General features: G+C 40.9%; 1 pseudogene; it reads left to right on the top strand.

Moving 5' to 3' along the window:
• Positions 1-66: 66 nt before the first annotated feature.
• Positions 67-27,063, top strand: LOC113058013 (keratin, type II cytoskeletal-like; annotated as a pseudogene).
• The last annotated feature ends 622 nt before the right edge of the window (positions 27,064-27,685 follow it).

Genomic DNA, 27,685 nt, shown 5'->3' with positions numbered 1-27,685 from the left:
TGTGCTCATGCTGGATTTAACGGGTTCCCTGTGTGTGGCCCAATTATCATATTTCCATGAGGTTTAATGGGGTCAGTCATTTGCCCGAGGGTGTGAGGAAAATCATATTAAGGCCATGAAGATGCTGCAGTCACAGTGTCCTCTACTGCGTTGTGAAATATGATACAACAGTTTGAACATAAGTATTTATTCGTATATGCTACATGTCCTCTACTTTTGGAATTCGTTCCATGTGTTATGTGGCTATTGTAGGTTTGGTGTTTAGAAGAGGAAAACGAATCTCTGGAGGCTGGAGTCAGAGCAGATCTCCACCAGCACCATCAACATCAGCTGTCCTGTGGACTACAGTCTGGAGTCTGTGTTAGAAAGACTGCGGAAATAGAAAGAACCACTCAGAAACTCTGGCCTGGGTGGTGCTGCACATTTATGCCTCACTTGATGAAATGTAATTCATAAGTTGTGTTTGTTTTCTCCTCAAATGTCATAGTTTCTTTAGTACATGATCTATTTTATTGGTTCTTTCTTTGCTACTGGCCAGTTGTTTCCCTCAGGAGGAGATTTTATGCAACACAGAGGAGCTAAAGGGTGAACTGCGGCGTCTGCAGATGAAATACGATCAGGTGGTTGAGCACAAGAGACTCATCCAGCAAGAACCAGAAGATGTTTCTGTGGTAATGCCATGAATACTGCAGATGTGATTTCCTATGCAGTGTATAGACAGGCTCCAAAAAGTATTTGGGCATTTCCACCACACTTAAAGTTAAATTCCACAGCTTTTGATAAATTATATCAATACCAAAGTCACTCTTTAAAGAAATTATTTGTTATTTTTATTTCTCAGAATTTTTTTTTGCTATTTTTGCTATTTAATTTTAGACCAACTGCCCCAAGATCATTTTAGTGGATGTGTAAAGTCAGTTTCCTATTCACACAATAAATCACTAGAGTACAAATATAGTATATTACTTTACATACCGTTTGACAAACACAAAACCCCCAGTACTGTTTTATTTTAGTTTGATTTACTACTATTATTATTATTATTATTGAGATTTTAATTTGAGCTTGTTTCAGTAATTTGGTTGAGATTTTGTAATTTGTTCTTTTATGTATATTCCTGTTTACCTTTAACTTTTCTTTTTTTTTTCGTCAGATTTAGTACTTTTAGTACTTCAACTTAAGTAGTTTTTATTTATTTATTTAATATTCAATTTTATTTATAGTTCAGTTACCAAATACTATTTTAAAAAGTTGGTTTTAGTTAACAATATCAACACTGATTCAATAAAAATATCCACATATATTGTCTTATGAAATTTCATCTAAAGAAACTTGATACAGAAAAAAAAAATCTATTATTGCAGGGTAGTAACACTTTGCAGTAACCTTAATCACTTCTTAAACTCACACCTTCCCACCAGAATTAAATCTTTGCAATTATACACCAGAATGTAGGCTTTTATATGAACTTTTGCTAAGCTCTACACTTCCCCACCACCAGATGGTAGTGTTAGCCTGTGCTGTGGCTGGTGGGTGTTCTGTCTCCAGTGGAGGTGTGTGAAAGTCCCTGGAGTGGCACAGCAGAGCTGCTGCTCCCAGATCCGCTCTGGAGAGTCCTGATTACAGGCCCTGCTTACTCCTGGCCAGTGGCCACTCTGAAACCCGAGCTGCTTTGTGTAGAAACCACTCCGCCACCCCACAGATGTCAGAGCACATCTCCAGTAAAAGAGCAGATGTGGGAAAGCTTTCACCATGCCTAATAATTCACTCATTCAGCCTTTCATATCTCCTAGATGCAACATAGCAGGGCTTAGCTCTACGGCTGGGCTGAGGGAAAGAACAAAACAGGAATAGAACCATAGAGGTAGTCAGAAAGTTCATTTAGAAGTGGAGTGGCAGCTGTATAAATAAAATTCTTTAGAAACATAAACTTGGTATTCTATATGCATTTTTGTATCTTCACTAGTTTGGATTCACTAAACCTGTTTGAACTAGCATTTTAAAGACAGTGGTTATATGAGAAAAAAAAATGCATGAGAAAGTATGATTTCAAGCATCTAATTGGAATGCGTCCACCATTGTGAAGTTCAGCCCTTTGGCGGTGTGGAATAGAGAAAGCAAATCAGCATTGAAACATTGTCTAGACTCTCTCCAGTACTGGGCTTGTGTTCACGCTGAGATAACGGGAACATCAGCCACTGTGCCAATTCTGGGTTCCAGAGAAGCGTGTGTGTGCAATGCGCCTTCTCTGCTGCCCAGACCCACCGTCACATTGCAGCATTCACATGCAAATGCTTTCACTCTGAGTAATTGAATTCATCGCCAATTAATCGGGCACTTAAGATACCCAGATGAGCCGAATAAAGTGCAGCTTTGTCTGAACGTTGGATGTCGGTCTACATATGTGGATCTCTTCTTCCCTGCATTACTGTCTTTGCTGGGGAAACTTGGTGGCACCGATGATGCTCAGGATAGAAGATGTTGAGGGTAAGTGCTTTGTGTTTGAATTGACCTTTATTTCTGCTGCCCCGCTCAGGAGGTGGAAGCATTTACCCCTGACTGCCTGGCCCTGCAAGAGCAAGTGGCCATCTATAAAGAGCAGCTGGCTGCCATGAAACGGTAAGACCATGCAGAATGTTGCATCAATAACACTTCTTGTTACTTCTTAGTTGTTATCAGAAAAGGCAATTTTACATTAGACCTCTGAATTCTTGGAATGGTCTTTTAGGGGTTTGGCCATTTAAAGTGTCTCCTCTGATCGTAAGGGGAACAGGTTTTGCGGAATGGAGACTGACAGGAAACACGGTCCCTCAAAACACAGAATGAAAGAATATATGGGGAGTCTGCGGGTACTCAAGTGCTGAAAACAGAAATTTCCATTGACCTCCCTCTGGGATGTGCAACATAACTCACAGTTCAGGCATATGAAATGAAAACAGAAGTTCTTCTTGTTTTATTAACTGTTGTTATTATCTTCATACATCTGCTGCTTACTCACTCATTTTTCACATTGAGGAGAACAATCTGAGACTCAATCTCCTCTTCATGAACACTTCATCAGACCCAGATTAATGAACAGCTGCCCTGTTTCGCACGGGCGGATATTGTTACCTGAGGAGAAAACGAAAGTCATATTGTTGTGTTTGTCCACAGAGGATGGAGAAATTATGTGAGCCCAGGACTCCGGATGGAGGTTCTCCTACTGTATCCCTGCAGTTCTCCTCCTTTGATATCACTCCATTCATCATGAACATCAAAGAGTACTACAGCAAACTGGTGATTTACACACAGATAGAGACATCGACTCTGACACCTCAATGACTGTTGACATTGTGAGTACAAGCTAAATTGACAGCTTTTGTAGCATATAATCTGCTTTTCAAACATTTGGGGTAAGTTATTTTTTTAAATGAATTTATTCTGCATTAGATTGATTAAAAGTGACAGTAAAACAGTGAGAATTGTAATAAATTTTAATAATCTCAACTGATTGCTGCTGAAAAATGTTAAGCAGCACTACTTTTTTCAACATCGATAAAAATAAGAAAGCTGTCTTAGCTACCAAATCAGCATACTGAATGATTTATGAAAGATCATGTGACACTGAATACTATAGTAATGGCTTTGCCATCACAGGAGTAAATTACATGTTTAAATATATTAAAAGCAAATATATATATATATATATATATATATATATATATATATATACACACATACAGGTCCTTCTAAAAAAATTAGCATATTGTGATAAAGTTCATTATTTTCCATAATGTAATGATAAAAATTAATAAATTAAAAATTTCATATATTTTAGATTCATTGCACACCAACTGAAATATTTCAGGTCTTTTATTGTTTTAATACTGATGATTTTGGCATACAACTCATGAAAACCCAAAAATCCTATCTAAAAAAATTTGCATATTTCATTCGACCAAAAAAAGGAAAGTGTTTTTAATACAAAAAAAGTCAACCTTCAAATAATTATGTTCAGTTATGCACTCAATACTTGGTCGGGAGTCCTTTTGCAGAAATGACTGCTTCAATGCGGCGTGGCATGGAGGCAATCAGCCTGTGGCACTGCTGAGGTGTGATGGAGGCCCAGGATGCAAAATCTCCTGATAGCTAGCTGCATTGACCCTGCCCTTGATAAAACACAGTGGACCAACACCAGCAGCTGACATGGCACCCCAGACCATCACTGACTGTGGGTACTTGACACTGGACTTCAGGCATTTTAGCATTTCACATTATACACATACAGGTCCTTCTAATTAGCATATTGTGATAAAGTTCATTATTTTCCATAATGTAATGATAAAAATTAAACTTTCATATATTTTAGATTCATTGCACACCAATGTAATGATAAAAATTAAACTTTCATATATTTTAGATTCATTGCACACCAACTGAAATATTTCAGGTCTTTTATTGTTTTAATACTGATGAATTTGGCATACAGCTCATGAAAACCCAAAATTCATATCTCAAAAAATTTGCATATCATGAAAAGGTTCTCTAAACGAGCTATTAACCCAATCAACTAATTAACTCTAAACACCTGCAAAAGATTCCTGAGGCTTTTAAAAACTCCCAGCCTGGTTCATTACTCAAAACCGCAATCATGTGTAAGACTGCCGACCTGACTGCTGTCCAGAAGGCCATTATTGACACCCTCAAGCGAAAGGGTAAGACACAGAAAGAAATTTCTGAATGAATAGGCTGTTCCCAGAGTGCTGTATCAAGGCACCTCAGTGGGAAGTCTGTGGGAAGGAAAAAGTGTGGCAAAAAACACTGTATAACTAGAAGAGGTGACCGGACCCTGAGGAAGATTGTGGACTGAGTCTGGAGTAGAAACATCCAGAGCCACCGTGCACAGGCGTGTGCAGGAAATGGGCTACAGAGAAGCAGCACTGGACTGTTGCTCAGTGGTCCAAAGTACTTTTTTCGGATGAAAGCAAATTTTGCATGTCATTCAGAAATCATGGTGCCAGAGTCTGGAGGAAGACTGGGGAGAAGGAAATGCTAAAATGCCTGAAGTCCAGTGTCAAGTACCCACAGTCAGTGATGGTCTGGGGTGCCATGTCAGCTGCTGGTGTTGGTCCACTGTGTTTTATCAAGGGCAGGGTCAATGCAGCTAGCTATCAGGAGATTTTGCATCCTGGGCCTCCATCACACCTCAGCAGTGCCATAGGCTGATTGCCTCCATGCCACGCCGCATTGAAGCAGTCATTTCTGCAAAAGGACTCCCGACCAAGTATTGAGTGCATAACTGAACATAATTATTTGAAGGTTGACTTTTTCAAAAACACTTTTCTTTTTTTGGTCGAATGAAATATGCTAATTTTTTTAGATAGGATTTTGGGGTTTTCATGAGCTGTATGCCAAAATCATCAGTATTAAAACAATAAAAGACCTGAAATATTTCAGTTGGTGTGCAATGAATCTAAAATATATGAAAGTTTAATTTTTATCATTACATTATGGAAAATAATGAACTTTATCACAATATGCTAATTTTGTTTATGTAAATGTTTAACAATATTACTGTCTTTACTGTATTTTTGGATCAAATAAATATTGCCTTGACTCCTTTCAAAGAGACTTATTTGATAAAAAATAAAATATCATAACATTTTACAGTAATTTGATAACCACAGAAAAAAAATATATATATATAACCTTATAAAAGAGTTAAAATAAGGCTGTTACAAGTATACATACATGAGAGAACATGAAATAAGTTGTGTTGTATAAGTACATAAAACCAGCATTTCAGGGAGTTTAAAGGATGAAATGTAAAGCTCATTATTTTTTAAAGCTCTTAAATTAAGTCTTTAGTTTATTATTTGAGTTGTAAAGTTGTCTAAACTTATTCATATTGCCTTTCAAATTTTTCAAGTGGGACCATTGTTTTATTTTTTTGTTGTACATTGGGGCATTTGAGCAGTTGTGGCCTAATGGTTAGAGAATTGGACTTGTAATCCAAAGATAGTGGGTTCAAGTCTCAGTGACGGCAGGGATTGTAGTTTGGGAGAGTGGATGTACAGCACTGTGTTTGCCGGGTGCCACAAAAAAAATGGCTGTCCACGGTGTGTGTGAACTTACTTCTGTCAGTCGAGTTTGTATCATCTTGAATTGTTCCTTTTAAAGGATTAGTTCACACACAAAAAAGTACTTTATTCTGTGGGATAAGGAGAAATGTAGCATAATTGGGGAGTTGCGGCGTAATGGTTAGAGAGTCGGACTCCCAATCAAAGGTTGTGAGTTCGAGCCTCGGGCCGGCAGGAATTGTGGGTGGGGGGAGTGCATTTACAGTTCTCTCCCCACCTTCAATAACATGATTTAGGTGACCTTGAGCAAGGCATCGAACCCCCAACTGCTCCCCGGGCGCCGCAGCATAAATGGCTGCCCACTGCTCCGGGTGTGTGTTCTTAGTGTGTGTGTGTGTGTGTGTGTGTGCACTTCGGATGGGTTAAATGCAGAGCACAAATTCTGAGTATGGGTCACCATACTTGGCTGAATGTCACGTCACTTTCTTCTTCTTTAATAGCTGCTCTTTTCTATATTATGAAAGTCAATTGAAATGGACACTATCAAACACTGTAAAAAGGTCTATAATAATTAAATAAGCCTTTAAATAATGACAGAATCATCCTTAACACATCTCAGTGTGGCTGGTTTGCTTGTTTTTTTCCTTCCTCTTTCATACTTTACTTCAAGGGACAGTTTTGTGGGACAGAGAGCTCTGTCCACATCTATTACAGAACACTATTGTCCCCTCTGTGTCTTTTGAGGAGTGATGGCTCTCTAAAGGTCATCCTACAGCATCAGTGCCCTTTAACCCCATTTGCACCAGGAGTGGCTGCTCTCAACCAGGGTTGCGGCAGTAATCAGAGATCTGGAGCCTTTCCCAGGCTTCTATGCAGAAAGAGTCTGGAGATGAGAATAGATCGCTTTTACAAGAAGACACAGGAGAGCCTCTATAGGCTTTCAGAGATTTCTAGTGTGTGTGTTGTGTGTGGGTGTAAAATAAGCAGGCCAAGAACAACTCCTGCTCTTCTGCCAAAAGTTGTGCATGCACAAAAAACCAGCTCACGCATGCACAAACACATCCTTTACCACCCTTCCCTGTTTTTATTTAGTCAGCTTTTCCATTCATTGCTCTCTCTCTCAGGTGGTTCCAGAACCAAAAACTAGTTCTTTGATTCATTAGCGCTGCACAAGGTCCAATTGTTTCGCTCACAATTGATATTGATTGGGATTTGGGGGGAACAGTAATTGGAGGAGGATTTTTGACTGGTTGCACCTGCTCACATGATGGGCCTTCATTTTTACTCTTCTTTCTTCTGGGAATAATCAGTGATTCATCTTCATTGCCTGCTCTCTGCAGAATTTGATGGATGGTTTCTCTTCTTCAGAGATGCAAGAAACTTAAAGCAGTGAACCTTTCCTGCTTTTCAGTTTGAGTCCAGAGCCTCGAGGGCTGCTGCCATTGATGCTGCAGGAAAGGAGCAAGAGCAGCTGGGTTAAGTTGACTGGAGGCAAAGTGAAGGACGTCTCCAAAGAGACTGACATGAATATCCTCAAGAACTTGATGAGTGCATTTACCTTCAACAACACACTTTTGCATCAGTGACACAGCTCTGAACCATCCAAAGTCACACCAGGGCTCCAAACTAAATTGGTTGCAAATTACACAAAAAAATAATTACATTTGAATCCACTTTGGTGGATATTTTAGTCCAGGCAGATGAAGTCTAATTAGAATGCACACCAACTTCCTATGTGAAATAATGAACACCATCTGATTTAAGAAAATATGCTTCTTATGAACCAGTACAGAATGGTCTTGAACTTGCATGTGAGTTAGCAGGTTGAATCGGACTCGCTCAGTGAATCGATTAGAGCTTTTACCTATGTTCACAAAACCTCCCTCGCTGAGTCATTATTAGTGAATTATTGGTTGTATATAAAATATTTGCAACAGAGAGTTGGTGTAATAAATGGAATTCTAAAAATGTTTAAAAATGCTAGAATTATCATTGTGTGGCAGGGGGGGCGTGGTTTAGCGACGTCTGCAGCGGGAGAGAGAATCAGGAGACGAGCGGTAAGTGAGTGGTTTGGGCAAAAATTATCATCACCTGTTTCTTGTTCTAGTAATTGGCGTGGAGAGAGTATAAAACGCCAGGAGAGACAGAAGCAAGCGAGAGAGAGACGGACTGCTGACTCGAGCCGGAAACCGAAACCGAAACCGGAAAGAGTAAAACGGAAGCCGTGTTGAAGTGGCAGAATAAAAGTCACCGTTTAGGTGTTTGCAATCTTTTTAGTTCTTTTTGTTTAAATAAACCTGTCAGCAGTCCCGCCGACCCCTTTGTCCTCTTCCTTCCACCCCACGAACTTTGTTACACTGGTGCCGAAACCCGGGAGGAAGTAGGACCGTCACCGCCGCCATGCAAAGTCCGGCCGCCACGCCGCTTGCGGATATTATCGCCTCCCTCGCGGGCCTTCACCGCGAACAACACCAGGCCCTGCTGGACCTGAGGACGGATCAGGAGAGGCGTTTCCAGGCCATTGTCCAGGCCCAGCAGGAGGACCGCGAGAGGTTCCGGAGCTGGATCGACCGGGAGGTTCGTGCCGAGGCCGCCGGGCCGCCCGCGGCGCCCATGCATCTACCGCTGCACAAGATGGGGCCCCAGGACGATCCGGAGGCCTTCCTGGAGCTTTTTGAGAAGTCGGCGGAGGCCTGCGGGTGGCCCCGAGAGCAGTGGCCGGTGCGCCTCATTCCCCTGCTCTCCGGAGAAGCCCAGGTGGCCGCCCAACAACTTCCGGTGGCGAACCTCCTGGTCTTCGATGACCTAAAGAGGGCCGTCATCCAGCGGGTCGGCCGGTCGCCCGAACAACACCGCCAGCGGTTCCGGTCCCTGGACTTGGGCGAAGCCGGTCGACCCTTCGCGATGGCCCAGCAGCTCCGGGACTCCTGCCGCAAGTGGCTACTAGCCGAGGGAAGCGACGTGGAGCATGTCGTCGACCTGGTGGTGCTGGAGCAGTTCATCGCTCGGCTTCCCAAAAAGACGGCCGAGTGGGTCCAGTGCCACCGCCCCACGTCGCTGGACTCGGCCATCCACCTGGCGGAGGACCACATGGTGGCGTGCCCAGGGGTCGGCGCACCCCCACCTACTAACTCTCTCTCTCCTTCTCTCTCTTCCCCCTCTCTCTCTCGCCCTGTCCCTCTCCCTAGGTCCCGTCCACCCGGCCCTCCTCGTGTCCCGCCCCGGGGGCGGGGCGGGTCTGACCAAGGCCATTTCGCGAGTCCCAGGGCCCCGCCCAGGGGGGCGGGGTTTGTGGCTGCCGGAGGGGACAGTGCTTCCGTTTCTCCACTCTCTCTGCGCCAATTCTCCAATCCACTCCCTGCCACTGGGGCGGCGGGTAGGTCTGGGCTGGCCTGTTGGCGTTGCGGGGACCCGGAGCATTTCGTGGACAGGTGTCCAATGATGGAGGTGGGGACGTTGATCCGGGTCCCGGACGTCCCACAGGTCACCCCCGGTCAGGCTGGCGAGTACCAAATACCAGTGAGTATCAAGGGGGGTACATATCCGGCCTTGGTGGATTCAGGGTGTAACCAAACCTCAATCCATCAAAGCCTGATTCAACCGGGGGCATTGGATACAAGCCGCATGGTTAAGGTGCGGTGCGTACACGGGGAGGTGGTGGAGTATCCGGTTGTCCCAATTAGCATTCAATTCCGGGGACAAAAGCATAGTGTAGAGGTGGCGGTTAGTCCCCACCTCCGGCATCCAATAATCTTGGGAACGAATTGGCCCGCATTTACGGTGTTATTGGGGTCGTTATGTGCGGATGCCTCTTGGGGAAATAAGGCACGGAAGGAGACCGCGAGGGTACAGGTGGGAGAAACTGAGTCAGGGCCGCTGGGGTCTGCTTCAGGGGAACCGAGCGAAATCGGGAGACTAATTCTCTCGGAGCGTGATGACTTTCCTCTGGAGCAGTCTCAGGATGAGACACTGAAACATGCGTTTCAACAGGTCCGCGCCATCGATGGCCAGTCTCTCCAACCTGCCCTCCCGCTCTCCTATCCGTATTTTGCCATTTTAAAAGACCGGTTGTATAGAGTGACCCAAGACGCTCGGACAAAATTAAATACAACCCAGTTGTTAATTCCAAAGGGCCGCAGGGAAATGCTTTTCCAGGCGGCTCATTCTAATCCTATGGCGGGCCATTTGGGACAGGCCGCAACACTAAATCGCCTCATGGCCCGTTTCTTTTGGCCGGGCATTCATGACAACGTGCGCAGGTGGTGCGCGTCTTGTCCGGAATGTCAGTTGGTAAACCCACCGGCCGCCCCAAAAGCGCCTTTGCGCCCTCTTCCCTTAATGCAGGTCCCCTTCGAAAGAATTGGTATGGACCTCATCGGGCCATTAGAGCGATCGGCACGAGGACATCGCTTTGCATTAGTCATAGTTGATTATGCAACGCGATATCCTGAAGCGGTGGCCCTCCGCAACATTTCCGCTAAAAGTGTTGCGGACGCCCTGTTTCGTCTTATCTCCCGGGTGGGGGTTCCAAAAGAAATCCTCACCGATCAGGGCACGGCGTTTATGTCACGTACGTTACGCGAACTGTACGGATTGTTGGGCATTAAATCGATTCGAACTAGCGTCTATCACCCACAAACCGACGGCCTGGTCGAACGATTTAATCGCACACTTAAATCCATGATCCGTAAGTTTGTTCACGAAGATGCCAAAAATTGGGATAGGTGGCTAGAGCCCTTGTTATTCGCTGTGCGAGAGGTCCCGCAAGCCTCCACGGGGTTTTCCCCCTTCGAGCTTCTCTATGGACGCCAGCCCCGGGGGGTGCTCGACGTACTGAGAGAAACTTGGGAGGAGGGACCATCTCAGGGCAAAAACGAAATTCAGTATGTGCTGGACTTGAGAACAAAACTCCACACATTGGGGCGGCTATCAATGGAGAATTTGTTACAAGCCCAGGACCGCCAGAGCCAGCTTTATAACAGGGGAACTAGGTTACGCAAATTTGCACCGGGAGAGAAAGTACTTGTATTACTCCCAACGTCGAGCTCCAAATTAATGGCTAAGTGGCAGGGACCGTTTGAGGTTGCACGACAGGTCGGGGATCTCGATTATGAGGTAATACGGTCCGATAGGAACGGTTCCCGTCAGATCTACCACCTCAATCTCCTAAAAAAATGGAATGAGGTGGAATCAGTGATGTTGGCAACGGTGATTGGCGGAGAGGATGATCTCGGGCCAGAGGCGAATATCAAACCACAATCCTTCGCCCTGGCTCCAGCTGGAGATCACCTCTCGCCGTCCCAACTCACTGATCTAACAAAATTGCAGGCGGAGTTCGCCGACGTCTTCTCGCCCCTACCGGGCCGTACTAACCTGATTCAGCACCATATCGAGACCGAGCCGGGCGTGGTAGTTCGCAGCCGGCCGTATCGTTTACCTGAGCACAGGAGAAAAGTGGTTCAGGCTGAATTAGGCGCTATGCTTGACATGGGGGTAATAGAAGAATCTAATAGTAACTGGGCGAGCCCGATAGTTTTAGTTCCGAAAACGGACGGCTCAGTCCGATTCTGTGTAGATTACCGCAAGGTGAATGCTGTGTCGAAATTCGACGCGTATCCAATGCCGCGGGTTGACGAGTTGCTTGATCGGCTAGGCACGGCTCATTTTTATTCGACATTGGACTTAACAAAGGGCTATTGGCAGATCCCCTTGTCTCCATTGTCCAGAGAAAAGACAGCTTTCACAACGCCGTTTGGATTACACCAATTTGTTACCCTTCCGTTTGGCTTGTTCGGGGCCCCAGCTACCTTTCAGCGCCTCATGGATAGGATTCTGCGGCCCCATGCTGCGTATGCGGCTGCCTACCTAGATGATATAGTTATATTTAGTAATGATTGGCAGCGGCATATGCAGCATCTGAGGGCTGTCCTGCGGTCGCTGAGGGGAGCGGGGCTCACGGCCAACCCAAAGAAGTGTGCGATTGGGCGTGTGGAAGTAAGGTATCTGGGCTTCCACTTGGGGCATGGGCAGGTGCGTCCCCAAATTGATAAGACAGCCGCTATTGCGACCTGTCCACGTCCCAAGACCAAAAAGGAGGTAAGGCAGTTCTTGGGGCTGGCGGGATATTATAGACGGTTTATTCCTAATTATTCGGACCTCACCAGCCCTTTGACTGACCTTACTAAAAAGGAGGTGCCAGATACGGTCCAGTGGACGGAGCCGTGTCAGCAGGCCTTTACTCAGGTCAAGGCTGCTCTGTGTGGCGGGCCGTTGTTACACTCTCCTGATTTTTCTCTCCCTTTTCTGTTGCAGACAGACGCATCGGACAGGGGGCTGGGGGCAGTCCTGTCCCAGGAGATAGAGGGGGAGGAACGGCCGGTGCTGTACATTAGCCGGAAGCTCTCGAAGAGAGAGGCTAAGTACAGCACCATCGAGAAAGAGTGCCTTGCCATCAGATGGGCCGTCCTCACCCTCCGCTATTATCTCCTGGGACGGGAGTTCACCCTCTGTTCGGACCACGCTCCGCTGCAGTGGCTCCACCGCATGAAGGATACCAACGCGCGGATCACTCGTTGGTATCTAGCTCTTCAGCCTTTTAAGTTCAAGGTGATCCACAGGCCGGGTGTTCAGATGGCGGTGGCCGACTTCCTCTCCAGAAATGGGGGGGGGGCTGCAGGCCGGATGGCTCCCCGGCCTGAGTCGGGCGGTGGGGGTATGTGGCAGGGGGGGCGTGGTTTAGCGACGTCTGCAGCGGGAGAGAGAATCAGGAGACGAGCGGTAAGTGAGTGGTTTGGGCAAAAATTATCATCACCTGTTTCTTGTTCTAGTAATTGGCGTGGAGAGAGTATAAAACGCCAGGAGAGACAGAAGCAAGCGAGAGAGAGACGGACTGCTGACTCGAGCCGGAAACCGAAACCGAAACCGGAAAGAGTAAAACGGAAGCCGTGTTGAAGTGGCAGAATAAAAGTCACCGTTTAGGTGTTTGCAATCTTTTTAGTTCTTTTTGTTTAAATAAACCTGTCAGCAGTCCCGCCGACCCCTTTGTCCTCTTCCTTCCACCCCACGAACTTTGTTACACATTGGTTGTTTAATGTAGTAACATTCGATATCCATTGTAAAATCCATTGTACAGGAGACTTTGTTTGGTAGTAATAATATTTCACCTCTAAAAAAACTGCAACATTTAAGCATGGCGTTTCAGCCTATTTTTTATGATTATAATTCAATTGATATATTTTATATGAACAGGCAGAAATATTTCTACAAAGCAGTGACATTTATGTCATAAATACAATCAGGATCAATCAGGATTGAATAACATTGAAAGGTAACCAAATGCTGCTGACAAACCATTTGAACAATTGTCATGTGTAAAGTAAAGTAATTTGGCTCCTAAATGTTTAATTTTAGGTGACATCGACTTCCTAGCTAGTCTGTTATTGTGCAAACAAAAATGAGCCTTTGAGTTTGAGGGATAGAGGTACTTGTCTACGTATGTTTGTCTTGCTGTTTCATGCTCTTGTAACCTGTAGTCACAGAACAGTCATTAAGGGGAATCGGCCCCACATTTAAATGCACTTGTTACTCTCAAACCTGTTCAGTGTGTACATGGCCACAGCTAAACTCAAATTATTGACCTGAACTCCCACCACCTCAGCAGCTCAGCATCAGACGCTAGTTCCTGTGTTAGCCCCTAATGCTGAAAATCAGCATTTAGGAGAGCGGGTAAAAGCTGAGGAGTTTCTGTGGGGGATGGTGTTTCATAATGCAGCGTCCTCAGTCAGACTGACAGCAGAGAAATAAAGTAAGAGAACTCCTGCTGCCCGGAGTGATTATTCTGAGAGATAGCACCAGGAGCATCTGAGGAGTGCATCGTCTCTAACTGTGTTTATCTCACTCACTGTCTTCCATTATGAACAATACATTTCACAGTCTGCCAACGCACTCTCTCCCTCAATCGTAAACTTCATAAACTTCACACATTCCTGCTGTGCCTCAGGAGACGTAGTAATAAAATCTCACCTGTCAGCCTCCCTCACCGACAGGAAGAGAAACTTTAGGGTGAAAAAAAGAGGCAGAGAAGAATAAGTGACGCTTCATTCACGTAAAGGGAAAACATTTAGGATGTATGTTTGGAATGATTAGGAGCCATTCACTGCTTCAGTTTACATTCTGAAGAGCGAGAAAATCATTGGTCAGCCACAAGTGACACCTTCACGTTTGAGATAACGAACAGGGTGGATTGGTTCTAATTATTGGGGTTGTGGTCATAGCCCCTCTTAAAATAAACTGACCTCAACCACACTGCTCACTCTCATAACACAGGATCCTGTTCCCTGATCAGCGATGGACAGTCTGCTCCGCTGCATCTTGCTCCCTCCATTCATACAACATTCTCTCTGTATTTTTCTCTCCTATCAGTTATGTTTCTTAGCTTGAGTCAGAAACCTTTGCAGAATGCAAGGTAAGAAGGCTTCAAGGCACATCCGAATCCAATGTTTATGTAACATTCTGGCTACTAAAATCCCTTCAACCGGTCAGTTTTTGAAAGCAGCGTAGCTGTCTCCTATGATATCCAATTCATTCTGTGCAGTTCAGTGGTTGGTGCAAAGAATAATGGCTTCTGAAGCTGTTAATCCCATTTTTACTGGGAAATATTGTATTGTAGTCAAGAAATATTCAGTATTTATGAAACTCCCTTGAATTCATACCATTGTGTTCTCGTGGAAGCCTATTTAAAGCGTCAGTGACAAATAAGAGTGTCCAGGAGAAAGAGAAGGCAAATGTCTTATGAAATATAAATTTCAAACACATGCACTAATTAATCATGATTTACTAATTAATCATAGAAAATTAAAAGCACATTATTTAATTTAATTGTTTTATTTTAGCCTTTTTACGAATATTATGAGTTATTAATTCATGAATAGCAGGTTTTTGGAAAGTTGAAGCACATTATATTTTACATCCTTAGCTAACTTTGCTGTCAAATTAACTGATATTTTAAGGGATGTATTGACCTTGACACATTTTTAATGAATAAATTCTTATTTACAATTTAAAAAATACTCTTCATAGAAGAGCAGATTTCAAATCATTACATCAGTTACATTTTTAATGTAGTTTTAAATAAATTACTATATAAAGACAAAAAAAAAAGAGATTCGGGCCAGTTTTCTTAAAATGCTTTCTATGATTTGCCGATCTAACTTGGCAGCAGCAGATGTCTTTGTTTTTGGACACATCTCTAATATACTCGTCACCCTATCTCTCCTGCCATTAGGGATAGATACTAGTGATCTAGTTGCTCTCTGAGACAGTTTGCCTAAACAAACTGTTGGTGGTGAAATCAGTTATCATTGAGCTGTATATTACGGCACAGTTATGGCACATTTTCTCTGATGGTGGGGGGATTGCAGACTGCCTTATTCAGCGTAACAACTATTTTCATCTGTTGACATATCATCAGCTTGTTAATAACCATGATCTACCTGAAAGAGAAACAGAGCGTGCAATTTCCATCCATCTCTGACAGCTGACTGTTTAACTTACCTGATTACAGTAATTACTCACAGCATGGCAGCTCGTGCACAGAGGTGTGGCTGACAGCTCTCTGCTTTGTGTTTGTTGATGGGTTGAATATGCAACATGAAACAGCAACTGTTTTCAGACATGTTCTCACAATTGCTAGGCTAAGACTAAAATAGCCATTAATTACAACATAATGTTATGTTAAGCTCAGCTCAGCTGTGTTGTTACACAATGTGGATCCGCATCAGTTTATGTTCATGCACAGTGAAAGACTCAATTTTTCACATTATAAAGTCATCAAAAATATGAAATCACTCAAAGGGAATTATGGAAATTATATAGTGATGAAAAAAAGTTAAACAAATAAAACATTCTTATATTTTAGCTTCTTTAAATTAGCTGCCCTATGTCTAGATTGTAGCTCTGCAGACTCTGACCAACTTCATGGGGTGTCACCTAAGATGCCTTTTAAAGAGTATTGAAGGAGCTCCCAATATATTGTGAATGTTGTTGGCTGTGGTGTACCATCTTTCATATGCATTATTAATTGTATATATTTTTAATGAATAAAAATGAATTCATCAGTACATAATTTAAAACCATTAATAACTAGCCTTAAATCACACACATACGCTCAGTCTTTTCTGGAGCTGTATATGTGTGATTGTAGATTGTAGAGCTGCAGAAAGAAGTGGCAGAGCTGGAGAAGCATTGAGATGAGTTGGAGGCCGAAATAGAATCAAAGAAAGCCAAATACCTGGAGGAGATAGAGGAGCTGGAGGTACAAACGCTCACTGATCATATTCTACTGCAGCGGTTCTCAATATCTCACCACTGTGCTGTCTCTGGTCAGAATTACATTTGTCAGCTGGAGGAGGAGGAGGCAGATCTTCAGTTCTAGATGAAGGATCAGAGTGGGGACCATGAAGAACTGATGAACCAGAAGATGAATCTGGACATCGAAATTGCTGCTTACAGGTGATACATGTTATGATGATCATAAGAGGTGCTGTGTGAAGGCAAGCATTGCTAGTATTGTTACTCGTACATTAACATGATACACTAACATTCAAAAGTTTGGGGTCAGTTAAATATTTAAATGTTTTTGAAAGACGTCTCTCATGGTCATTATATTTTTGTTTGATCAATAATACAGAAAAGAGTGAAATAGTCTAAAAGTGAAATCTAAGAATAAAATATTGGCAAATATCCATACTCCAGTGGCTTGAGCCTTACCTCTCAGATAGGTTTCCTCATAACAGAAGAAATTGTTACATTCTATGTATACTTTGTAGAATATAATAATATATAGTTTGATTATGCTTTATAATAAAAATTGTACATAGGACAATGATAGAGCATTGTAGCATTTTTAAATAAATTATTTAAAAAATAATAATAATATTTCTACAGTTAATAGAATATATGTTTGTTTAATTATGTCATTGCACAGCAAGGTAAATGAGTGACACAATACATGAGAAAGACATACCTAATAATGGTGACCTCATTCCTGAGGCCAAGATGGGTCACAGGAAGTGCATCTCTTAAAGTTGCAGAAAGCATGAACTAATTTCCTCCTTTGCTGAACATGCTTTTTTCCATGGCATCACCGGATTGGGAATACTCCCCATCGGCACTGATGTGTGTGGCATGACGCATCCACCACATAACCTTAATCTTTTGAAATACCCCTGAAATAGAGCTTCCTGCCTCTATAGGTTTAGGAAGTGACCACTTTACAAACAATAGCTCATTAAAATGGACAGAAAGAGAGTTTTGTCTTTGTCGACAGGCCAGGCTGCTGATATCACACTTTTGTGCCTTCTGATCCTTGCAATAAGATATACTAATTTTCCTCAATATACTGCTCTCATATTACTCCTGCTTTCTCATCCTTGATGAATAAGAGATGAAGGCTTGGCTTGTATGTTCTTGCAGATTTTAGTGAGCTGTCTGCTCCACAAACCCCTAATGACACTGTGCTGCCATCTCCATTGCCATTTGGCTTGTGTAAAATCCCACATGTAGTTTTTGCCAGATGCTGTTTGTCGACGAATATCTCTGATGCCACATTCTGCATCATTACAATTTTAAAATGGTTCAGACTCGACACCAAATTATCCCAGCATCTGTGTAGCCTCTCAACAGACATTTCATCGTGATATACAAAATCATGATTTTCAAAACACACATAACCCTGTGACAATGAGATTGGGGTTTTAATAGTTGCCCTAGCTGATGCTCTCTTCTGGACTAAAGCAGACACAAAGAAAGACTAAAACCACACACAATTCAACTCTTAACAGTGAGTCTCACAAATCAGGAAAGTAAAGAAAATAGCTGTCAGACACACTTAACCTTCTGAGCAGATGTAAACCTTCACTGACAGATGAACTTTAGGGAGTTCGTGCAAACTCATTGATAACAGGTCAGTGGCAGGTAACCCTGGGTCTTCAAGAAACACTGGATCTGTGCAGCAGTGGGAGTGTGTTGATAGTGATGGGGGATTCTCAGCACTGGAATCATAGTCCTTGTCACTGACACATACATACCCTATAATTCAAAAGTTTGGGGTCTGTAAAATTTTCTTTTTAAAGAAACGGTACTTTTATCCAGCAAGGATACATTAAACTAAAGTGACGTTAAAGATATGTAAAATGTTAACAAAGAGTTCTATTTTATTATTATTATTATTATTATTATTATTATTATTATTAATCAAAGAATCCTGACAATACATCATATTTTTCCCCAAAACATAAAGCATCACAACTGTTTTTAACATTAATAATAAGAAATGTTTCTAGAGCATCAAATCAGCAATCTCCAAATTAGAATGAGTAATGATGATGAAAACTGGTATAAATAATTTGGACCCACTTTATATTAAGTGGCCTTAACTACTATGTAGTTACATTTTAATTAATAATGTAGTACAATGTACTTATTGTGTACATACATGGTTTTACATTGTACTTATATTTAAAAAAAACGACATGTAATTACATCTGTATTTAACTTCTGTAATTACATTTATAATTACACTGTTGACCCATACTTTACACCTTAACCCACCCTTAAACTTACCCATACCTCCAACCCTCTCCCTAACCTTACCCCTATCCCACCTCAATAGCAGCAAAAGTGTTTTACAAAACAATATGAACACAGTAAGTACATTGTACTTATTTTTTATGTAAGTACATAGTAGTTAAGGCCACCTAATATAAAGTGGGACCAATAATTTTTTAAGCATATTGTATTAAATTATAATAATATTTCACAAAATAACAGTTTTTACTGTATGACATTTTTACTATGAAATAAATGTAGACTTGGCAAGTTTTATAGACTTTTTAGGTTTACACACACATTTCTAAAGAAATAATTTGTCTTATTAAAATGCTTTAGTCCCACCAAAATTGCGCTGGCCCCAGTTTTGTAGCTTAGATTAAAAGACTCGATTTCATCCACCATATACACACTACCGGAGTATTCAATCCTTAAAATATTCAACCATGTGTTTGGTGTCCTGCATACATGGACAGAAAAATGAAGAATGTAGCTTCACTATGCAAAATTACACAAAAAAAGTTATTAGTTAAGAAGTTATAAGTTACAGACTTATTGACAGAAAATACCTTACCTTCAGTAGTTCCTATTTTATTGTCTCTTATCTACAGCTTGTTTTTAATTGAGAATTCTAAATCTCTTCTATGCATCAACTTACAGCATTTAAATAAATATTTGCTTTTGAAATCCATCTTTTCCTCATCTTTCTGAACTCTTAAGTACAGTACATAACTCTTTTATGGGAGTGTTTTCACAGTCGTCCTTCTGTCTGTCAAGTGCCATATCGTTTCACCACCTTTGAAGTCTTGAAATGGAGGGCTGTGGAGATTTACCCAGCAAGCCTTTCGCTCTTCATACTGACCCTCACTTGTAAGCGCCCTGCACTATTAACCCTTTCAAAGGCTTTTTATCTGTGCATTTAAGATGAAAAATGCAGCTAATATTGGATTAGATAAGATTATCCAGGACCTGTGGATTCCTGTTGAACTGAAGCCCATCCGTAAGGCCTGAACTGACCTGTGCAGCCAAACTGACTCCTTTAATTCAGTGGATATGAAACACGGGCAGCAGGAGAGGAAGTCGCTTTGTCTTTGGGGCCCTTATTTTCACTGCTAAGGTACTTAGTCATTTTTGTTGCCCAAGGGCACCAGATCACCCTGAACCGCCCCCCCTCCCCCCTCTTTAAATACATTCACCCACCCCAAAGCCTTCTGGGTGCTTGTGATGAAGTATTGGACCCTGGGCCTGGTCTGCTGGCCTCTGGGGATTTTGGTTTGCTTCTGGCCTTTCCTGAGGTTTGAAAAAGGAAAAGGGAGGGGAGGATCTGACATCAGTAGGAGGGAGCAAAAGGTCATATATCAGAATATTTGGCAGGGCATTTTTTTACTCAATGCTCATTGTCTTTCTTTCTGCTTTACATCTTTTTCCAGCTTGTTTTCATCTCTAATGTGATGAATATTGTGTTCTCATTACTCGCTAATTTGTTTACCGTGTGCTGATTACCAGATAAAACATTTCTTAAACGCGGGTAATGCATTTTTAAATCAATTTGTGCTACATTATGTTAATTTCGAAGGGATGGTTTGTGAGTCATTTACAATTTTGAATTTGGATTTCCCAATTTGAAAAACTTATCCAAGCTGAAAACAACTGAAAAAAACAGAACCAACTGCTCTTTAAAACATGAACTGAATAATTTTGCTGATGATGGCAGGGTTGGACGTGATGTATTGGCATGGGAGTTTCAGACCCTAACCCCTGGACCCTAATGGCTGTTAACCCCTTGTAGACCAGCAGTGACATTGAGAGGTCAGAGGCCGGTCTTCCTTTTAGCTTTCAGACCTTGACAACTTGGCATTAGGGGTCAGTCATCAAAGCTGAGGTTTGGGTCAGCGGTCAGTGACACCCCTGGCCTTTTTTAATCCTGATGCTCTTGAGATCGATAGAGAGACATCTATGAATAACAAAGATTAAACGCCGGCTCTTAATCTTTACTAATACTAATGCTTATTAAAGTTTACACACCTGAGTCTAGTTAGACAGTGTTATTCCTACCCAGACGTCCAGCCTGTGTGTAAGCATGAATACACTGATGTTATAATAATAAGCTTAAAGTGAGAATAAGGGGGTCAATCACACACATAATAAGATAACAAAAAAATAAATAAAAAGTAAGCAATTAAGTTTTGCTTAAAGCATTTTAAAGCATTTAATTATTTTGACTTAGTGCAGCCAGAGTTTTAACATTTTTTATGAAGTAATTAGCAATATTCTCAATGGTGATTGCCATTATTCTCATAACTGCAAATAAAATAATTTTTTACAATCATATACTACACTAATAATATATGCATATTTAATTAGAGATAGATGAATGTGTTTGTATATAATTTTAAACATTTAACAATTTTACATATAATTTTCTATTTTATAATATATTTTTATTGATAATATATTGAATATTGTTTAATATATTTATGTGTGTGTGTTTATATTTTTTTTAGCTTATAAAAAGTTTTCAAAGTTTTTTAGCTATATTTAAGTTTTAAAAAATATATAACAAAATAATGTCACAATGAAAAAATAATTGTACTTGTACTAAAATGAGTGTCTGTCTTTTGATTTTGGTGTGAAATAAGACCAAAGGTTTCGTGAGATTTACCCAAAGAGTCAAATAATGTAATTTGCTAAGTAAGCAGCTTTCCACACATGGTACAGGGAAATTCTACATGAAAAATGGGACATCCAGCCTTGTATAAAGTAATCATTGGCAATACCTTATGATATTTGAGCCAAACAGAACATGCAGTTTTTTAAGTCATGAAAATTGGATTAGGAACTTGAGGTAATGTACACTAGAGAGCAGCATGTATGGTTCAGTTCAGCGATCACCTCATGATAGACACTCTTGGCCATTTTATCCCAACCTGACTGACTGAACAAATAAACAAAGTCCCTTTGAAAGAGAAAACTCATTTTTAGGGTTCACGTATGCTGTGCCTATAGAAACGAAACCAAGCATGTTATTACATCAAATAAACAAAGAGGGAGGGGGGGAGAGATTAAAGAAAGAAAATAATGACTGTGAAAATATACAAAAGTGAGAGTCAATTGAGAAAGTATTTCCATAATAAGAACCGAACAAATAATAAATTACAGAGGCCGCCCTCAGCTGCAGGGAATCGGCAAGATGTTACCAGACGAAGAAAGAAGTCATCACTCTTTCCCCGTCTCTACTAGGATGATAGAGCTGCCTACATACACTGAGAACACCAAACAACAAACTTCTAGCGCAAGGTAGTCTTTCTTTTTTCCTGTCATTCTTGGTATGACAGTCTGTTTACTGTAAATTTTCATGGTTATTTGTGATATTTGAATTTAATTGGAATGTCATTGACTCTGTCAAGGTGCTGCTCTCATGTCGCTAATGAATCGATGTCACAGGATGGATTTAGAACATGACAAATTGGCAGTAGTTTCATTCTGTCACAACCATCTAAAGAAATTTTTGTCAGTAAAGGCCCATTTCCATCAAGATCGATAATTATACTAGTGTGGTTGCACCAACTGATGATAATGTTTTGTTATTATAGACACACGTCATCTTTAAATGCTCAAACTCTGGATTCTGATTTATCAGCTGGAAAAACGATATTCCAATGATATTGTTCCTCTTTGCTGTTATCATTCTAGTTGTGATGTGGTTTCCATTCTAGTGGATGTAGTTAACGGCCTTAACACCACTATAAGCAATGCATAGTATATAGTATGTATCATATACTCAATATAGATGCTCCCAGGCATGTTTACCCACAATGCTCTGCTTTGCATCCCTTGTCCTATGATGAATACAAATGCATATACTGTAGAGTATACATAAAACATTCTCATTCTGTGTTATGTTAAAATAAACTCTTTCTTGTAGCATCTACTTTAATCATCACAACAATTATTAGTATTTATATGGAGTCAAAAGCAGGATTTGAGTTGTATAAATCCCTAAAAATGGGTTTGCATGCTTCTTTCTTCATCCTTCCAAGCTATTTCCTTTCTTTCGTCTCGCTGAGTTTGATACAGCATTCGCCTGAAGGTACGACTGCTTCTGGATCTTAAACAGACTCTGAAAGGATTTTCCACTAGTTACTCATTCATCTTACTCCTTATACTGGTCTGGTTCCTCTCAGAGCTGACAGGTGATGCAGGTAACCAGAAGGCAGTTGTAGTTTGTACTGACTAGAGTGTTAGTATTCAGTTCGGCAGCTGAAGCTGGCATGAGTTGGCACCCCTCTTAGTAGATAATGTTACCAGACAAAGGACACATCTTTTATTCTAAAGAGATTATGGTAGACATTATATCCCCTTTTATCAGAGTAAAGCTTCAGGATAATGTTCCTAAGGAACCTTAACAACATATGGAGCTTATAGTGATTACCAACAGATGAAAAGATACTTACCCTAAAAACCCTTGAGGTTTATGCAATAGCCATATGGTTTGTAAATATTCGATAAAAGGGTTTGATGAGGTCGAAATCATTTGTTACCATCATGTTTTGGTGGAAACTGTGGTCGCCGATCTTTAGTGGTTACATGCTGTGAAGTGTTGTCAACTAGCAATATCCAAACTCCATTTGGAGACCAAACAATCTCACCTCGACTTCGAACAACATCTGCTGCCCATTTGGGAGCCATTCCCACAGTCTGTGCTATTTAATATTCACAAAGTCTTTGGGATATGGCTGTTGCGAAAAACAGGAGAATGACCTGGAGGAACACCTAGAAATGAGGGAGTTAAACGGGCATTTTTAACTATGGTCATTTGGACGGATGGTACCAGCAATGGTGCTCGGGACTCTTGGGGGGGGCCCAGAGGCGAGGCTAGACCTGAGGGTTAGCCACACAGGAAGTTTACACAGCAGTATGCCAAATCAAAATCTGTTTAATCATCAAACCGAACGAATGGGAGCTGTCCCACAGACACAGCTCAGCAGTTACCTCAGATGAAGACAAATGTGCTGCGGAGGTGCTGGAGCAAAAGCCAAATGCTCACGGGGGCTCCATTAAATGGCATAGTGTAGGCGCACATTTCGCAAGTAATTCACAGATTCCTTTAAATCAAATTTATAATGCTTTTGAATGCATTTAATTGTTTGCATGTGAGCATTTGCAAAGAGATATTATTTTGCCATTGTTAAAGTCATGGAGTTGATTCACAGCAAGCATTATGGGAATTACTTTTGCATGTGGAAAAGTGACGCATATGGATGTCTCTCAGGAGCGCTTGTTTTCTTTGCATGCTGTGTTTGGTTTCTCATGAATCCGATATCCGAGTTTAAAATGCTTGTCTCTCAAGAGACAGCAAATAAAGAGAGGTAACCTAAATAATGCCACCGGTCTGATATGTATAAACTTCAGGTAATTTCATATGCATGAGAATATCATCTGTTTGTCAACAGCTCCAGTAGTAATCATCAGGATGGTATTAAGCTTCTGGGTGGTATCGTAGCAGAAAAAAGTCCCTCCTTGGTCCTCAGCCAACCACCATCGGTTACCCTGCAGAGAAGAGAGAAGCACTTGTGTATGTTTGAGACTGATGCTATAATGGTTGTCTAAACCTGAGGGTGCTGAAGATCATTAAAACACCTCCTCAGTCTCTCTCTAAAGAACATCTCTCGTCATGGCAACTACATAAACATCACACACTTACTCCCGCAGGGTAAATGTGGAAGGAGCATGCAAGGGAGCTACTTTTGAAATCCACTAGGGACTGGGACTTTATAAAGAGTGCACAGAGAAATATATAGTTGAGATATGCAGAGTCAGAATGTCTAGGTGCTTGTAGGACATGATCATTTCCTGTTTAGAAGAGAAAGTAGGCTCCACTGATTGTTCATAACTTCTCATAATCTTTGCATATCTGGGAGATCATGTTAAAAGAGAGTATTCAGGTTGTTTCATACTTATGCAGAGGTTGGTAAGTTTTATGAACTAATGTGCATTTGGAGCCTGCTGCGAAGTTAGAATTAAAAAGACAGAAAAGTCCAGCAAGGTCTCGACAATCTGCGGGAAACAACTTTTAAAACTTTGGCTTTTTTTGTACTAGATTTTACCATTCTTGAACATATTCATAATCTAATGAGAGTTAGTTGGCATTTAGTTGCAAATCTGTTTATAGTGAATTGATTAAGGGGACCATCAAAAAAAAACAATTTAGCTATAAAACATTGCATTTTTTTCAGTTTTAGTATTAAGCTGACATCAGTTAATTAACATTAGCTTCACCGGAAACAATCAACATCTAACCACTCACAAGCTGTAGTAAGATACTGTGCAGATCTTAAACAATGTCAAAATATGATACAGTCCATTATACTGTAAATTAAGCAGATTTAATATGGTATTCATTGTGTGTTATAATCATACTCTTAAACTTCTAACCACAAATACCTAAGTATTATGATATATTATAATTGTTGTTATGATTATTTATGAGTTGATATTTTATTTTTTATAATGCATTATGCATTCATTATAATGCCTTAAGAATACCCTTATAATGTATTATAAATATGGGCTTCATAGAAAGTGCTTATACAGTAGTTTATGTTGTCCCTTGCAAATTCATCACAAAATAGCATTTCATGCTATTTAAAAGTTGATGGTTTGCAATGTTTGCAATGGTTATTTGTAGTGAAAACATTTTCTGTGATGGTTTTATTGTATTTATTCAGTAGGGATATAAGCCTTTATCAGTTATACTGTACAGTGGTATTGTGGTTGCTGAGTGTCACATAACAAATTTGTTTTTGTCTCAACTATTGCAGTGTCTTAGTCATTCAGTGTTTGTTAAGCAGATTGTTGTCCACTTAGTACAAGTTTAGAATCTGTTGCATTTGCGCTCATGTTATGGTTTATCATGTTGACTAGAAGAAATGCACTGTTTCATATTGGGCACATTTAAATTAGAAAATCTGCAAAGCAGCAAATAGTTTTGCAGCAGATGTTGTCTGGCTACTTACAATTGACTTGTTTGTTTGTCAGAGATGTCTTGACTGTCTGAGTGGCTCTGTTGCTTCATGTTCGGGGCTCTGGCCAGTAGCCAGGGGATCTGGGGTCACTGCATCACTCCGCCAAACTGTAGTCATGGCAACAACCGCAGTGGTAATCATGTGTAATCATGCTTCTATAATCTCAGCTGTCTATCAGTGCTGGATCAAATGCCAGCTGTTTATTATCATAAAGTAATTGCAACACTATCAAACATGTGCAAGTGGTTTGAAGATCCACTTGCTTTTGTGGATCTTGGCTTGAACATCAGATTAAACCGTTTACAGAGAGCAAATTTTTTTGTTGTTGATAAGACTCTTATCCATGCAAAGAAAACTTGATTCTAATTATATGCCTCAAACTAGCTTTAATAATGGATAACAGCACTATTTTCACTGAAAGAAAGGATCTACACTACTGTTCAAAAAAGAATTGGTCAAAAGTGACAGAAATGTTACAAAAGATTTATCTTAATAAATGCCGTTTTTTTTAATTATTTTTTTATTTATTTAAATGTATATACTTTCTATTCATCAAAGAATCCTGAATAGGACAATATATGTGTATGTGTGTGTGTGTGTGTGTGTGTGTGTGTGTGTGTGTGGTTTCCAGAAAAATAAGAAGCAGCACAACTGTTTCCATGTTTCTTCAGCAGAAAATCAGCATATTAGATTGATTCCTGAAAGATCCATGTGACACTGAAGATTGGAGTAATGATACTGAAAATTACGTAACACTTTCTATGAAGCCCATATTTATAAAACATTATAAGGGTATTCTTAATCTGTTAACTGTCACCCCCGCCCCTCAGTGGGACGCCTGAGTTTACATCACTATATTACAATTAAATCCTAATCTAATAATGACAAACTATATATAGTCAGAATATAGATTTTACCAATATTTTACCAATCTTTGTAAGTTATGTACAAATATTGTACTTAATAATTATGCAGAAAAAGTAATAGATTGATTTATGGCAAAGAGTGCACCTCAAAAACCTACATCATAACAGGAGTTCTGACCTTTGTCAAAAAAAAGTCTTCTTTGTTGCCTTTTTCTCTATCACACTTTAGAAATCATCAGAAATTATATATCACTTGAAAACTTAAAATCTCAAAATTCATCCTTTGAAACCCATTTTCAAATCAAACACTGCATTACCATGAAAATGGTTACAAAATGTGTTCAGTCATGAATTATAAAAATTCTGGTTTGGATCATGCACTTTCAAGTCTACTTCCCTTGCCTCTGTTTACAGGCTGTCTCAACCAGACCCAGGCCCTGACTGCCATCACCACGCACTCCAAAACAGCAGAGAGGAAGGTCTACGGGTTCATGTTTAATAAACAATCCAGTGAAAATAATCAGCTGATAAGACCTCTTTTTTGATTGAATGTAGAGGTGAAGTTTTACATATATTCTCTAAGCTCAGCTGTATTTTAATATATATGCTGAATATTTAATGCATTTACAACCTAAAGGAACCTTGATGAAATGCAGATTTATTCCTCAGGGAGAGTTGAGGGAAGGACCGTGCACATGGATTTGCATATCTCTCAGCATCACTGCACATCTTGACTTCCTCCGCGCTACTCTGCGTGTGCATGGCATGATACGGGTACCTGTGATCTGCAAGACTACAGGTTTGCTCCAGATGTGCTGAGATTTAGTCCTGGTGGGTGGGGCTCTTTCTCTGCCTGGTGGTTTCTCTATGGTACATACAGACTGGTGCCAAAGAAAGTCTGGCTGGTTGTTGAGTGGCAGAGTCTGAGACGGGCTTAGATGTTTATGCTAAAAAGATAAGGAAAAGAGCAGATAGCTCTCCCTCTCTTTTTTTTTCTTTTTCCATTTTTCTCTCTCTAAAACCCGGAGGAGCTGACCTGCATTAAGACATCAGGAAGAGTGGGGCGGTTAATCGGATGGATACAGGCAAACATCCTCAGAAGCTTGTTAAAGAGCAGCGTTGGCAGCGA

This window comes from Carassius auratus, chromosome 39, assembly GCF_003368295.1.
Source record: "Carassius auratus strain Wakin chromosome 39, ASM336829v1, whole genome shotgun sequence".
In the NCBI taxonomy this organism is placed as follows: domain Eukaryota; kingdom Metazoa; phylum Chordata; class Actinopteri; order Cypriniformes; family Cyprinidae; genus Carassius; species Carassius auratus.
Note: the sequence above shows the minus strand (reverse complement) of the source record. Positions and strands in the feature narration are given on the sequence as shown.